The following is a 13325-nucleotide window of genomic DNA, read 5'->3' on the forward strand; positions in this document are numbered from 1 at the left end:
GTTAGATCTAAAAATTGTCCATTCTCACACTGAGATTCTAATACTTACATCCTAAACCATTTACTCACGAATGGTCCTTAAGATTAATAATGAAGAGTGAATTTACTAGATACTTATTTGATTTACGAATTTTCTCGATGTCAGGCGAGACATTCATATGGTATTTCAGCATCTTATTTTGCAAAGGCGAATTTCACACAGTATCTCCAGTTTTTCTGCATTTCTCTTCCTGTTTTAAGCGAGCTTTATCGCTACCGTAAAATGGGGCGACTTAGTGACTGGTGGGGTGACTTTGTGACTGGTGGGGTGACTTTGTGATAAGGGACCGAGTTTTCGTATTTTAAATCTCGCGCCGCGACCGCTGGTCTCAGGAAAGAGCTGAACCACGCATTTCGTTTGTCAGACATGCCACGCCACGTAGCGGCAGCAGGGTGAAGCTTCTGCACACGCATAGTTCCTTCCGACGCCGTTGCTTAGAAACGCTGTTATTTACGTTGTCGTAAAACGAGGGAAACTTTATACTGTGAAAACGTTTATGTTAAGGACGCAACTAAAACAGGTATGTACATTTGTTTGTTAATATGTTGGGCAAATTATTGTAGAATATCGATTAAATCAAGCCATGTTTGTTGAACATATCAGACAAAAACTGAAATGCACGCACTTTGTGTGGCGACTTTGTGACACCCCAACTTGTCACAAAGTCACCCCACCATGGTTTTAGGTTATATTTTATCACGTTTTTTTGTCTTTCAAGCACTGAAAAGAAGATGAGGTCTTATAAAAGGAAGTTGGGTGCAAGAGCCTATAGAAATTACTCTCCAGAGACGTTAGATAAAGCCGTTAAATTGGTTTTAACAAAGAAAATGACCCTGCGAGCAGCATCTGAAAGGTTAGTGGCAGTTCTTTAATTTTTCATACACTGTCACACAGGAAGTAAACGTTTTATTGGATACTGTAAGGCAAAAATAGACGTTTAGATGACCATCTGTTTGGCGTTTTTCAGCAAATTCTTCTGCTTGAATAGGGAGCAAAATACAGCTATGTACACCAGGAAGTTACCTACATTCCTTTATTTTGTTACAAACTTTACTGTCATAAAACGGGTTTTTACACCAATTTGCAACTTCTGGCATTTGTAAAGGAAGCATTTATGCAAATTTTAAACCCACCTTCGTAAAATTCTGATATTTTTGGCATTTTTTCTATTAAACATCTTTTAAAAGGTATGGTATTTTTTTCTGAATTATACCATACTGGTATATATGTTTTATACGTTCTTTTTCTCTGCTTTTAGGTTAAATATTCATCGAAACACATTGTGGAACAAAACCAAAGAGATAAAACATTCGACCACCTCAAACTCAGAGACAGTCAAACCTAAAAGACAGCATGGGGGTCAACCTATTTTTACAAAAGAAGAAGAGGATACATTCGTTGCTCATTCCATTGCAATGGCATCTTATGGTTTCCCAATGACATTACTTGATTTGCGCTGTGTCGTCAAATCATATCTAGATCGAACCGGAAGAAAAGTTCCCGTGTTTGTAAATGGAAACTTTCCTGGGAGAGAGTGAGCCATGTCATTTATGAAGCGGCATAAGTATGTTCTCTCCGAACGTGTCGCCAAAAATATCACATATGCAAGAGCTGCGACTGATACTGAAGTGATTGACTCATATTTTGAGCATTTAGAGAAGGAGTTAGAGGGTATTCCGCCAGAAAAAATTTGGAATTACGACGAAACGAACGTCCAGGACGATCCAGGAAGCAAAGAAGTGTTGGTCAGAAGAGGAGCAAAATATCCAGAGCGGATACAAAATTGTTCCAAAGCGTGTACTTCGATTATGGTCTGTGGGAACGCCGCAGGACAGTTGGCTCCACTATACGTAAATTACAAGGCCGAGAACATGTGGTCGACCTGGACCGAAAATGGACCTGAAGGAGCCCGCTACAATCGTACTAAATCTGTATGGTTTGATCACCAAGTGTTTGAGGACTGGTTCATCAATCTTATGCTCCCCATACTGAAACAACAAGATGGCCAAAAAGTTCTTATTGGCGATAATTTGAGTTCGCATATTAACCTAGAGGTTATTCGACTCTGCGAAAAGTATGGGATAAAATTTATCGCACTCCCATCAAATGCGACACATCTACTGCAACCGCTAGATGTTGCCATATTCAGAGTTCTAAAACTGATTTGGCGTGAAATTTTGTCAGATTGGAAGCAATCAACATCTGGTAGCCGGTGCACATCAGTTCCAAAAGATGAACTGCCTGGTCTGTTAAAGAAAATGATGGACAAGCTGCAGGAGAACATCATAAAAAATCTCCAGTCAGGATTTAGGAAGACTGGGATTTTTCCGCTTAACAAAATGGAAGTCCTCCAAAGACTCCTGAAGGCCGTCTTGGAAGAGAGCCTACAGTCCTTATCAGGAGTGGTTGGTGAGATCTTCATAGAAGAACTGCAGAAGAAGAGAGAAGAGGTTACAGGATGCCAGGCCCCCAAGAGAAGGAGAAGGCTCACTGTTCCAGCAGGCAGAAGTATCTCCAGTGCCGAAATCGAAGCCAGTAGGGCGGAACAGCCGAAAGGGAAGAACACAAAAGCCAGCACTTCCTCCAGACCCAGCGGATCCAAGGAAAAGGCTGTACTGGCAGGTGAGATGTCTGAAGAAAGCTCTTCAGATGAAGACAACAGCAGAGAGAGGAACTGGACGGATGAAGATCCCAGTGACCCCAACGTGCTGGATGAATCTTTCAGCTGTTTGGAAGATTCAGAACCTGAAATGTCTCCCACAAAAGTGATTCCAAATGATAAAGACGTCTTGGGAATCGACAGCATGGCTCCTGAAAAAAACGTTTTCAGAGTGGATGATTTTGTAGTGGTGAAATTTGAAGGGAAACTTTTTCCAGGAAGGGTGACTGAAGAAAAACAAGAGGGCTACATTGTCAGCGTTATGGAGAGGACCAAGATGTTCTGGAAGTGACCTACTAAAGAAGATGCTATTCTGTACTCCAAAGGAGAAGTTTTGTACACTATCGACCCCCCAAGACCGGTAGGAAAGCGAGGGTTCTTTGAGGTGAAAAATCTAGATTAGGGAGCTCCTTTTTCATCACTTGTAAAAATGAAGTAGCTCTACCAAAGCATCAAACACATGTACATTGATTAAATATACTTTTTGATTGGTCAAAATTGTGACATTATTTTTTTCCCATACTTTGTAACCCAAAAACAATGTTGTCACAAAGTCACAGGGTGGGGTGACTTTGTGACAGAGTTTTCCCTTTATATAGTCGTTCATAAAAAAGATACAAATTTTTTGAAGACATAATCTTGTAAAGGAAGGTTGTAGCTATCTTATGATGGCATCCGTTTCAGTTTATGTTAAAAATCGATCAGTGTACGAGTGAAAACATGCAAAACTTATCACAAAGTCACCCCATTTTACGGTATATACTTCAGTGACTAAAAATAAAGTCCAACAACTCTATTAATTAACATCTCAACATGTTTAAACGAGAGTTACATTTGAAGAAGCTTTCCAACAGCCACTACAACAGTACTAAGTTGCATACAACACACCTATGGAGCTAAATCTGCCGTTTATAACGTTCATAAGCACAACACTACATGTGCAGCTTGAATAGATACGTCTCAGTATTAAATAACTCCTATACATTTATATTGTATGCGAAAATATGATATTCTAACCACAATCATTTTAACCGACCAGCTTGTTTGCCTCCCAGAATTCGTATGTATCTTACGTTTCCTGTTTTCTCTCCAACAGTTTTGCGTTCCGCTTTTCGTCTCTTAGAAATGACAATACCACAAAGCCTATTACTGAGTTACTACCAAAGTTCAATCTACTACCTCGACGAAACTATAACAAACGCAGATCTTCCTGCCCACTATCCAGTGCCCACCAAAAATTTCGTCTTCAACTGGATGTGCTAATTTCTGTGAACTACGTCACTTCCCGTGTTTCGCTGTCGCTGAACACCCGGAGCCAGGAATCCACATACCGGCCATAACTATGATGCGAAGATGCAGTTAGAGCCATTGACACAGTTTCGTTTTCAGATCTCACTGCATTCGCAGCATTTGAAAATTTATTTGGTTTCTTCTTTGTTCTACACTCATTCGCCTTGTGACCAGGTTTCTGACATTTGTAACACTTAAAAGGCTTGATATTTCGCACATTACGTTGGATATTCGTCTTCTAGTGTTTACTGCCCTGCTTACTAGCTGCCAGCGCTGAATCTGTGGTCTCATTTGGATGCAAACTGACGTTTCGTCGATTCTTGAATTAATCGCTGACTTACTAAATCTCTAGTAATCTTGACACCCGAATTCTCAGCTGCCATAATCAAGGGGTTGGAAATCTGCTGAAGTCCACTTAGCATAATTGCAGCTACGAAAACATCGTCCATTTTCTTACCAATGCTTCGAATTTGTTGATCAAGTGACATCATTTTCGACAAATACGCCTCCATATTTTTCTCAGAAGCCAATTGTACATTCATTAAGCATTGTAACAGCCCAAAATAACTAGATAAACTCTTATCTTCAAATGCGGATTGTAAATTTTGCCATGCTTCTTTAGCAATCGTTGCTCCACGAAGTTTTGGATACACAGATGAATTTACAGATAAAGATAATTTCGATAATGCTTTCTGTACATTCTTCTCATCTTCGTCAGTGCCAGCAATTGTGTCCCATAGTCCTTTATGTTTCAGGTACATTTCCATCGTGAATTTCCAATCGTTGTAGTTTGTCATACCGGTCAACTTTTCAAAATTAAACAGTGATTGTCCACCCAAAGCCATCTTGAATACGTTCAGATAGTTAAAAAAATAAATCTTGAAAGTTTCTCTGAAAAAATACGATAACAACACGTTGAACACACGCAAAAATTATGTAACCTTGATTTATCAGTTTATTTCTTTGGTATGGAAAGTTCACTAATCTCTCCTGGACCCATAACCTATTAGATATTGATCTAATAAGTCCTCTGTGAGATTATAAAGTTGACCTTTTAATCAAATATGCAATAGACCATATTGCTAGGAACACAGATTTTTAGAGACCATTTATTCAGCGATGTACATAACTAAGGTCAAGGAGAAAACATAAACTACCATACATATAACACATCAAAGAGTTAAATATGAATGTCCCCAACACATTTGTACAAAGTAGTTAATAGATGCTTTAAGGATTTGGGTTAACTATTTTCTTGTGTTGCCTTGTTGGTTGGGCAGTGCTTATATTACCACTTAAGATTGTAAACATTGATAAGTATTAATAATGGTTTCTGGCTGTAATGCAATTCTCGGCTGTTGAAATTGTGAAACGAACTGTTCCATCCCCAGGCTTAAGTTAATTATTAATGATGTGATGTCTACTTTTGGTTGCATGTGTCACTGATCTTTAAACTGGCCTTTGTTTAATGAGATACTACATTTTGAAATAGTTATTATTCTGTTTTGCTTTTATCTTGGATGAGTGTTATGTTAATACTGCCTTGTGGGGTCCCATAATGTTTAAAATCAAAGCACTGTTGTCGTAAATACCTTCGACTCATGTAATTGGGTTGGAAATAATTGTTTTGTTTTGGCCTGGAGCTTAAGAAGACTTGCCAACCTTTGGGCTTTCCCGCTTGTTGTCACATAAAGCTAACTGGACCTTGGGATTGGTCCACCAATGGCTGTAAATATTCATGTATGTGATCTGTTGGCATTTATGTTTGTAACTCTGGTGACGAAAACTTTTAGAAATTCGTAAATAGTTTTCTTACTGTCTTTAATGAAACATTTCCACCTAGACTCTCCAGCAATAAAAGAACAAATAAATTAACGTGGATTACCCAGGACATAAAAATTCCCAGTGGAAGGAAAAGACAACTGCACAGAGAACTAAAATATAATAAAAATATTCATTTCGTGAAATATGTTAGACTCTATAAAACCATATTTAAAACAGTTGTCAGGGCAGTAAAACAACTGGCAAATAACAGGCTAATTTTAAATCATAAAAATAAGACAAAGGCTGTGTGGTCAGTCATTAAATCTGAGTTAGGTGTAACCAAGAAATTTCAAAAATTGCATTGTAGGAAATACTATTGTAAGTCCAACTCAAGTACCAGAGTACTTTAATGAATTATTTATAAATGTAGCAAAGTCTGATGTAGATGTAACAGATTATCACAACAATGTAAATTCCTTTGGCCTAGATGAAAACTCTGAAAACTTAACAAAGTTCTTTAAAGTTTCTGTGGAGGATGTAGAAAATGCTAGTCTAACATTAAGAAACAAAAAAAAAATCTGCACATTGGGATGGAATACCCACCAAAGTTATTAAAGTGGTACACAATAGAACTGCAAACTCACAAAGTCAAATAATAAATCAATTTTTGGAGAGGAGTGTTTCCCAGAGGTACTGAAATATGCTGAGGTCAAACCACTCTTCAAGGAGGGATCAAGAGAGATCATGGGAAATTATTGTCCTATCTCGATTCTCCCAGTCCTATCTAAAATATCTGAAAAAGTTTCTGTTGCACAAATCCAAAACCTCACTGCAAAATATTCTGTTATTCTAAACAATCAATACGGTTTTCAGCAGGGGAAAACACCATAGATGCAGTAAACAGTGAGGAAATAAGTACATCATTAGACAAAAGTAATGGGGTGGCAGGGATTCTCTGCGACCTCATAAAGGCATTTGATTCTGTAGACCATACATTGCTTGTTTACAAACTCGAAAAGTATGGAATTAGCGGCAGTGCCCTACAATGGCTTGAATCCTACTTATCCAACAGAAAGCAAAGAGTTATCCTCTCTTCAAATGGTGCATATTATTTTTCTGATTGGAAAAATATATCTCAGGATGTTCCACAGGGCTCCATATTAGGCCCAGTCCTATTTCTCTTCTATGTTAATGACTAGACCGCGGATTTTAGGTAAAAACCCTATTTTGTTCCTGAGTTCCTATTTACATAAAAACTTGTACTTACGTGTTTCATGACTATTTACACTTAATAGCGTTAATTCTATAGGACCTAAAAAAGCCTATTTCGATGTTAGTGGCTATTTTTGCCTATTTCGGCTTTAATATACTATAAAGTGCCTATTTCATCATATAAGACAGTGCCTCCAAGTTTTTCCACTCTGTACGACAGATGGAAAAAAATATTCTCTTCCCAGCGTGCAGCAAGGTGGCTAGTTGATATGCGCTCATGCTACGTAATTTGCCTAACACTTCGGTCTTTTTTTATTTTTTTATATCGCTATCCATGTTAATACCAAATACTCTTTGTAGGTGTTTTATTATTCATATGCAAAAAATAGATCACGGATCTTTAGGTTGAAACCTATTTTTTTTCCCTAAGCTCCAATTTGTATATAAGTTGGTACTTACGCGTTTCATGACTAACTAAACTGAATACCGTTAGTTCTATAGGACCTAATTTTGCCTATTTCGGCATCAAAATCCTAAAAAGTACCTATTTCGTTAATCTGACATAAGAGTTCTTGTGTTTTCAAAGATTAGGAAAAGTAAGTAAACTTAGGGCTTTACGTCTTGTCGAAGGCGAAGGTCGTTAGAGACTGTTTGCAATTCCTTTGCTTGCCTTACTACCAACAGCACTCGGCACGGTTGAATGGTCATCCGTCCAAGTACGCGCCGAGCGCGACAGTGCTTAACTTCAGTGAGCGAATAGGAACCGGTCAAAGATTTGAGTTACACATTAGAATCGAACGTGGGAGTACTAATGTTATATTTGAAAATATTTCGTCCGTAGGATTCTGGCCAGCTGTGTATTTTCGCAAAGAAACGGTTTCATAGGCCTTAAGCTGAGCACGGATTAAAAAATCACAATGTTAATCGTAGACGCCCTCTATAGCTAAATTACTGCTCTTCGCCCATTTTCTCGCTGCTGTCTACAGGCAGTCCTATCGAACTACTCAGTTTCGTGAAAGGTATTATACGTGAATTTTCCGGTTCGAAAAATAATTTGACAGTAGTGAGATGTTTTCATCTGAAGCACCGGTAGATTCCATTCGCTTGTTCAGAAGGGGCGGCCATCTGTCAGGTGCCGTATGTCCAGCAACGAGTACGGTACTTCCCCTACTGCTCCCATGCACCGCAGTAAAATGAAAAAAAATAACAGGTCATCGTTCACTTTTTCCAGCGAAAACAAATCAGTACATTGTGTAGCGACCGATGTGTTAAGTGTCACTGACGTTCTAAGTGCAAAATAAATTCTAGTTTCTCTGTGAGAATACTACGCCATGCCGAAAAGAGCTAGTTCAAAGTCTACTCATATAAGGCAGTGGCTGCAAGATTTTCCTCATTATACAAGAGATGGGAAAATTATTTTCTGCCAAGCATGCAACAAGGAGGTTAGTTGATGTTTGTCTTAGATTTCTTATTTTCCTATCACGTAAGATTCTTTTTTATCGCTATCCTTTAGTAATACGAAATACTCTTTATATGCGATTTTAAACTGCATTTCCCTTTTCTCTCGTATTAGGTTTCGAGTGTTAGAAATCTCACTTAACTCAGCATGCAGATGGAATCGCACATAAAGCTAATGTTGAACGAAAGTCAAAATTGAAGCAAACTCTTTTAACCAATAAATCTGGTGAATCCTCCGAAAAAAAAACAAGTTCTGCAGTGATTTGTGTCATGCACTTGTGGCAGCAAACACCCCCTTTCGGAAACTAGAAAACCCTATTTTCAGAGGTTTTCTTGAGAAGTACTGTGATCAGTCTATTCCTGCAGAGTCAACGTCACACAAGAATTATGTGGATTCAGCTTACAATGCTGCATTGTACAGAATCCAAGAAGGTGTTGGAGAATCTTGTATATGGATTTCTGTGGATGAAACTACTGACAGTCTTGGCCTTTATGTTGCAAACCTGATAATTGGCAAGCTAGATCCAGATGCTCCATCTAGGGCTCATTTGATTTACTCAAAACAGCTTGCTAAAACTAACCAATAAACAATAGCACAGTTTGTGAGCAATGGGCTTAAGGAGCTATACCCAAACGGAGTGGATGAGAATAAGGTGCTTCTGCCCATCACTGATGCTGCTGCATATATGATAGCAGTGTTTCAACTATTAAAAGTGTTCTACCCATTGATGCTGCACATAACTTGTATAGTGCATGGGATCAACCGCATCAGAGCAAGTAAGGCTACAATTTCCTAAAGTAAATAAAGTAATATCTATGGTGAAGAAAATTTTTGTTAAGGCACCATCAAGAATACAGGCATTCAAAGAACAGCTTCCAGATGTCCCATTGCCACCAGAGCCTGTTGTCACCCACTGGGGCACGTGGCTGATAGCAGCAGAATACTATAGTATGCATCTCTCAGCTGTCCAGAAGGTGGTTGAAAATATACCGGAAGATGCTGCATCCGTAACTGCAGCAATGGAGTTACTCAAAGATTCTTCTTTAAAACGGGACTTATCTTCCATTAGGGCCCACTACACATTTATGGCAAGAATAATTTCACAATTAGAAGGCTCAGGGAGACCTATCTGCGACAATATTTCTTTGCTTGAAGAAGTCAAAATGAAAATTAATGAAGCGCCAGGTGAAGTAGGGGAAAAAGTATGGGCAAAAATGCAAACGGTTTTGCAGAAGAACACTGGCCTGAAGGAGTTGTGTGCAGCTGCCGACATACTTAGTGGAAAATCCAGCACTCCTGACTGCAGCATTCCTGTCCAACATGTGCCGAAAATGAAGTATGCCCCTGTCACATCTGTTGATGTAGAACATTCTTTTTCAGAGTATAAATTGATTCTGACTGACAAGCTCGACAGTTTTTCACTAGAAAACCTAGAAAAGATTTTGGTTATTTATTGTGAAGCCAACTACGGTCAGAATATGTGAAACTACAAATGCATTAATTAAACCATTGCCACATCTTTTTTACGGAGATCTTTATCTTGTAGGAACTCAAAAATATTTGGAGTTATGTTAAACATTAATGTTGTGAATTGCTGTGCTCTGTAACTGTGTAAATATTCATTCTCCTTGTTTTAATGACTAATAAGATGTTCATACTGTCAACACTGTGTATTATAGTTTATTTTTATTTTCTATGCATCATTTTTATTAGATCAAATTTTAGGTTTTATATAGCCTAAATAAACTACTGAAGGAGCCTGTTTTAGGTGCCTAAAACACACTTTTTTAGGACCTAAAAATCCGTGGTCTATTAATGACTTACCATGAAATATACGCTCCCCATCAGTTCTGTTTGGAGATGATACGTCTGTCTTAGTTAAAGATCAGGATTTGGAAAAAATTCCCAAATCTGAGATCAGAACCCTCAGTACCTTAGAAACTTAGTTTCAGCTAAATGGATTGAATCTAAACATATATAAGACCCACTTGATGCAGTTCAAAACCAAGTTATAGAAGAAGTTGACTCAGCCAAATACTTAGTTTGGGATTGTAATTACTATGCTCTTCTTGGAGTCTGAGGGTATTTCACCTGTCTCATACATCTTGCTCACCAGATGGTAGAGTTTTGTCAGGGCTGGCTCTCCCAAAGCTATCAGTAGTTCTAATGGAATGTTGTCTACTCCTGGGACCTTGTTTTGACTTAGGTCTTTCAGTGCAGGCACACATTGAATATCTAGCAAACAAAGTGAACAGCTTTGCATTTGCAATGCAAATATTATCAACTGCAACTGACATGTACACAGAAAAGTAAGATATACAAGCTACTTTGAATTCATTATTAGGTATGGTTATGTTTTTTAGGGTAACTCGACAAACATGGTGCGGATACTAAAAATACAGCAAAAAATCATTCGAAATATGCACTGCAAATCACAAAGAACCATGTCGACCACTATTTGGAAAACTTAAAATATTAACTCTTCCATCCTTATACATATATGAGTTTATTATATTTTTGTACACCAGACATGAATTATTTGAGGGCAACCATTTTGTCCATTCACGTGAAACCAGAAACCAAGAAAATTATATGCTCCCCACCCACTGACTCAGACTGTATGCCCAGGGACCTCAATACATGGGAATGAAAATTTGTAATAAATTAAAAGGGAACAAGTTGATGAGATGAATTTAGGTTCACTTAAAAAAAGCTATATGAGGTACTGACACTGCAATGTTATTACTCAGTGGATGAACTCATGCAGGACAAACTGGAAATTTGAACTGGATACAGTGCATTACGTATTCCAAGAAATATCCTTATAGTGTTATTATTTATCGTAGTGATATTATTTTTAACATAAAATCACTGTAACTGTATTATAAATTTCTGACATGTTTCCTATCCACAAACCAAATGGATTGCAAATGTACATCATGAGATTAATGAAACACAATTCACAATAGAGAGGGAGCCTGGGAACTGGTGGTGACTGTGTTGTCGTTGTTGTGGTCTTCAGTCCAGAGACTCGTTTGATGCAGCTCTCCATGCTGCTCCATCCTGTACAAGCTTCTTCATCTCCCAGTGCCTACAGCAACCTACATCCTTCTAATCTGCTTAGGGTATTCATCTCTTGGTCTCCCTCTACGATTTTTACCCTCCACACTGCCCTCCAGTACTAAGTTGGTCATCCCAGAACATGTCCTACCAACGGATCCCTTCTTCTGCTCAAGTTGTGCCACAAACTCCTCTTCTCCCAATTCTATTCAGTACCTCCTCATTAGTTATGTGATCTATCCATCTAATCTTCAGCATTCTTCTGTAGCACCACATTTTGAAAGCTTCTCTTCTCTTCTTGTCCAAAATATGTATCGTCCATGTTTCACTTCTATACGTGGCTACACTCCATGCAAATACTTTCAGAAAGGACTTCCTGACACTTAAATCTATACACAATGTTAACAAATCTCTCTTCTTCAGAAACACTTTCGTTGCCATTACCAATGTACAGTTTATATTGTCTCTGCTTCGACTATCATCAGTTATTTTGCTCCCCAAATAGCAAAATTCATTTAGTACTTTAGGCATCTCATTTCCTAATCTAATTCCCTCAGCATCACCCGATTTAATTCGACTACATTCCATTATCTTCGTTTTGCTTTTGTTGATGTTTATGTTACATCTTCCCTTCAAGACACTGTCCATTCCGTTCAGCTGCTCTTCCAGGTCCTTTGTTGTCTCTGACAGAATTACAATGTCATCAGCGAACCTCAAAGTTTTTATTTCTTCTCCATAGATTTTAATTCCTACTCCAAATTTTTCTTTTGTTTCCTTTACTGCTTGCTCAATATACAGACTGAATAACATCGGGTATAGGCTACAACCCTGTCTTACTCCCTTCCCAACCACTGCTTCCCTTTCATGCCCCTTTGACTCTTATAACTACCATCTGGTGTCTGTACAAATTGTAAATATCCTTTCACTCCCTGTATTTTACCCCTACTACCTTCAGAATTTGAAAAAGAGTATTCCAGTCAACATTGTCAAAAGTTTTCTCCAAGTTTTCAAATGCTAGAAACGTAGGTTTGCCTTTCCTTAATCTATTTTCTAAGATAAGTCGTAGGGTCAGTATTGCCTCATGTGTTCCAACATTTCTATGGAATACAAACTGATCTTCCCCGAGGTCGGCTTCTACCAGTTTTTCCATTCGTCTGGAAAGAATTCGTGTTAGTGTTTTGCAGCCGTGGCTTATTAAATTGATATTTCAGTAATTTTCTCATCTGTCAACACCTGCTTTCTTTGGGATTGGAATTACTATGTTCTTCTTGAAGTCGGAGGGTATTTCGCCTGTCTCATACATCTTGCTCACCAGATGGTAGAGTTTTGTCAGGACTGGCTCTCCCAAGGCTATCAGTAGTTCTAATGAAATGTTGTTTACTCCTCAAGAACATCGCCCTTGTATAGATCCTCTATATACTCCTTCCACCTTTCTGCTTTCCCTTCTTTGCTTAGAACTGGGTTTCCATCTGAGCTCGATATTCGTGCAAGTGGTTCTCTTTTTCCCAAAGGTCTCTTTAATTTTCCTGTAGGCAATATCTATCTTACCCCTAGTGATATATGCTTCTACATCCTTACATTTGCCCTCTAACCATCCCTGCTTAGCCATTTTGCACTTCCTTTCGATCTCATTTTTGAGACGTTTGTATTCCTTTTTGCCTGCTTCATTTACTGCATTTTTGTATTTTCTCCTTTCATCAATTAAATTCAATATTTCTTCTGTCACCCAAGGATTTCTATTAGCCCTTGTCTCTTTAACCTACTTGATACTTTGCTGCCTTTACTATTTCATTTCTCAAATTTACCCATTCTTCTTCTACGGTATTTCTTTCCCCCATTCTT

General features: G+C 38.3%; 1 long non-coding RNA gene across 1 annotated transcript; it reads left to right on the forward strand.

Annotated features, from left to right (window-relative positions):
* Positions 1–470: 470 nt before the first annotated feature.
* LOC126176706 (uncharacterized) lies at positions 471–2299 on the forward strand. Its single transcript, XR_007535649.1, has 3 exons — positions 471–559; positions 758–892; positions 1298–2299. It is a non-coding gene; the product is annotated as an uncharacterized LOC126176706 (long non-coding RNA).
* Positions 2300–13325: the final 11026 nt, after the last annotated feature.

Source organism: Schistocerca cancellata, chromosome 3 (assembly GCF_023864275.1).
Source record: "Schistocerca cancellata isolate TAMUIC-IGC-003103 chromosome 3, iqSchCanc2.1, whole genome shotgun sequence".
Taxonomy (NCBI): Eukaryota; Metazoa; Arthropoda; class Insecta; order Orthoptera; family Acrididae; genus Schistocerca; species Schistocerca cancellata.